Source organism: Branchiostoma floridae, chromosome 8 (genome assembly GCF_000003815.2).
Source record: "Branchiostoma floridae strain S238N-H82 chromosome 8, Bfl_VNyyK, whole genome shotgun sequence".
In the NCBI taxonomy this organism is placed as follows: Eukaryota; Metazoa; Chordata; class Leptocardii; order Amphioxiformes; family Branchiostomatidae; genus Branchiostoma; species Branchiostoma floridae.
Genome location: NC_049986.1, coordinates 4,130,405 through 4,134,174, shown reverse-complemented (window position 1 = coordinate 4,134,174; position 3,770 = coordinate 4,130,405).

Here is a 3,770-nt window from a genome sequence, read left to right as displayed (position 1 = left end):
TTCAATAAACATAGACGTATGTATAGAATATAAAGCCTTCCGCTACTATCTAACATCGAATCTTACAGATCATACTTCTCAAGTTCTTCAGGTTATCAGGTTATTTTCCGCCCATGACGTCATAGACTATAGTAAACATGGCAGCCTGTTCAGAACCTGTCATTGTCACTGTGGCTGCGAAAACGTTGCATAAAAGAGGCAGAAAAACGATATATACTCTTAGCGATGATAAAGCACTGTTTGTTTGCTTCTTGGAACGTCTTGGTGTCTCGTGCCGTGGTACCAGGTTCCGAATCGAAAACTGGAAGTTCGATGTTTGATAACATTAGAAGGGTGTATGGTTTTGCAAACGTCTATGTCCATTGAATAATACATATAATAGCTGCTTGTAATCAGGGACTTTTGTGTCATTGGTTACATACGCACTTTAACATTTTGCGAATCAGTACTCAGGGTCTAGCGTACTCAATGACAGTTTGGTAGGACCTTTTACTGCGATTTCCCCTTGGCATTTCTAGACTATATATATTTAAATCATCGTTTTGGGTAAGTAAGTTACCTTTATAGGGAATGATTTCAACAGCAACCACGTCTCGCAAACTGAAGAAAGAAGGGAGTAAATTCAGAGCCCGGGATTTTGCCTCCTAGTCTTGTGACAATAAACGAAGGGATAGACACTGACTGGGGCTAAGTGGATAGTAAGCACTAAAATGCAAAACAGACGAGTTCATTTGTGAAATAAAGGGGGAAGAGACGGGTTCATTTGCGGAAGTGAGGGGGGGGTGAAAGAAAGTGGATCAATGTGCCAAAATGTCTTCCCTTTGAGCTAAAAATGTTTGTCATTGCGTCTTGGAAGTAAATTCGTTCAACGACTAAGCCCCCCTCCCCACTAGACGGCGATCGCGCTGCGCTCTCATTGAACCTAAATAGGATATGTGTAACCTTCGCTTTCACACTGGGTATATCTTACAAAACGTAAAAGTGTGACTGAGAAGACAAAAAATACACAACGTGTAAAAAGATTTGGCTTCTTTTCTATACAAATCGTTGAGTGATCTGTCAAATTTAAGGTCGCAGAGCGACGAGAGCGCCGTTCAAGTGGTAGGGTGTGTGTGTGTGGGGGGGGGGGGGGTATAAAGAACTGCGTCCAACCTTTTTTCCCGGTCCACCTATTTTGCCAAACAACATCCTTTTGCATTTTTACCTCAGCCCTAAGCTGTAGCTGGAAAAGATCATCACGTTATGACAGATTCATCCGACGAAACAACATCACTCAAACCTTCCGAAGTAATTTGGGAATAAGTCGAATTCTCACGGACCGGTGTTAAGAGGACTATTGGCAATATGTCATCAAAATTACACGGAATTTTTCCCAGGCACGCGGATTGAGAATTTGTCTTGTGTTTGCCCTCTCACATTGTCGTAAAAAAACAATACATTGTTAAGTTATAACTAGAAAATGCGGTTGTTAAAAGCTACCAAGTTGTGGTCAACTTCTCAGAGGATGAACTGAACTGATCATGCTTTAGCAGGGTTTGGTGAATAGAAGTATTTTAAAGTGCTATAGTCTACAATGAGTGAGGGTAGAAAGTAGTAGGGACTGATCCAAGCCAAGAACGTCACATTGCTAAGGTTTGCCCACAACTTATCCACTGTGTCTCGTACTCAACAGTTTTCAACCGGGATGACACACTCGGACGGAAAATATTGAGGCGAGCGGTTGTGGCCCCGGGGGGGTGGGGGTGGGGTGGTGGCAGGGGGTTTGCGGACCCTCTGTGTCATATAACTAGTCTACTCTTTTATTAAGATCACAAAAACACTTATTTTGCAGAATTTGGGACAGTTCATAGACGACTGCCTAGTTCATAGAAGTCAAACCCTACAATTATAGTAAACGTAGAAGCTTATAGTTGATTGTATGACTTCAATTTCCTCGAGACTGTATGCGCAATTAGACCTCGGGCATGATTTTGCAAATAAAAAAAACACATGATAACTCAAATGGAGAATGGTTTAAATATCGGTACAAAATAATAAAGCATTCTATCATTCTAAACGAGTAGTAGTGTGTGTGATAAATGCCAAACAAACATAATGCTATGCTCACTCTAGAACGATACAAGAAGTATCAAGTGAACTAGCTGGGCTAGTCATTACATTGCCAGTTTTGAAACGTAGTAACAAAAATGTAGCGTTAACTTTTACCTGTGTGTTAAACCCTAAGGGGTGACGCCTTGAGCAAACGTATATAGTAACGTATTGACCATGATATATACTCTGCAAGCAGAGGTTCGGCGCTGACTCGTTTTAAAGACTTTTTGTGCCTTTCGAATTCTATCCGGCTTCCTATTTTGTCAGGTTTTCTTTCTGTCCGCTTGAAAGCCGGGGCCGAACCTCTGCTTGCAGAGTACGTAATGTAGCTCCTTCATATGGTATGATACACAATGTAGGTACATTTTCACGGCATTATAACATGTACTACTTCATCGTAACTGAATAAATTATATTTGATGACTAATCTTCCTGTCTGTCTGTCTGTCTGTGTATCTCGCTATCTGTCTCTTAGCCCCCCCCCCCCAGATCTGAATCTCTATGTCTGTCTGTCTGTCTTTCTTTCTCTGTCTTTAATTAAAAGTCGTGGCATGTTCAAGAAGACCTCAAACTTGTTCGGTGACTAAGACATCGGCAGTTTTATAGGTAATTCAGAATTACAGCTTTGCGTGTCTCTGGGACGGATGCACGTTTCGTAGGCATAGCCCAAAACACATGATATGACCTTGGATACCTGTAATGTTCGATGGAACCGGAGAAAGAACTGAAGGGAGACTGAAGGGAGACTGTATGCGACTTATATATTCATCAAAGATAGGAAATTGTCGGCAATCTTGCGGATTTACTTGGTCATCGTGTAAACCTAAATAATATGTCAGACAATGCCAAGTTATATTTTATTCTCAGAGGTTCCGCATTGTTACCGTCTGTTTACAACTTTAAAACGATGCAACTCACGCAATCTTATATTGAGGATACTAAGCGCTTCTAGCTCTACATGACTGTATCAGTCAAGTACATGTAGAAGTCTCAACTCTACTTTTGTTAATTCTCTTTTTCATATGTACTCAATTAGGCTAATTGATACTACTTTATGTCTTGGGGTGGTGGGAAATGGCGCACAGTTATGTTGAGCTAAGTTACCTAAGCTCATTGATTCATTCGTATTTTGTTATGTGGCGCTGTTAAAATAAGTTGTTAAACTTGAGTGCAGCGCCACATGGTCCTTGTTATGTGTTTTTGAATTTAAAAAAAAAAAAAACTGAAGGGAGACTCTTTATGACTGCACGAACAAACTACCACAGGGGATTTGACTTGTAAACACCAACTCATCATTTCGCCTGGTATCATTGAGACCGCCTCATTGAATAAAAGATGAATTCAATGAGATGTACTAACACTGTATCCGTAATGCATGAGGTGCTCACAACCTTAAGGTATCCAGGTGTTTAAGACATTCTTAAGATAACCTCGATAAGGACTTTCCTTGTCCCTGACACACACTGAGGCGATTTGTGTGTTCTCCAAAATTCCTTCAGTGTCGATGAAAACCACAGCGTACATTTACCACTTAGTCTATGTAGACGTCGTCAGCTCTTTATGAGGCATAATTGCACTAAAGTGATTTAAAAACACAGTGATTGTTAGGCGTTGATTGGACCATAGAGAAGCTGCTATGTGCTGCAGTGTGTGTGTGTGTAGGACGGAGTTGTCCGGTG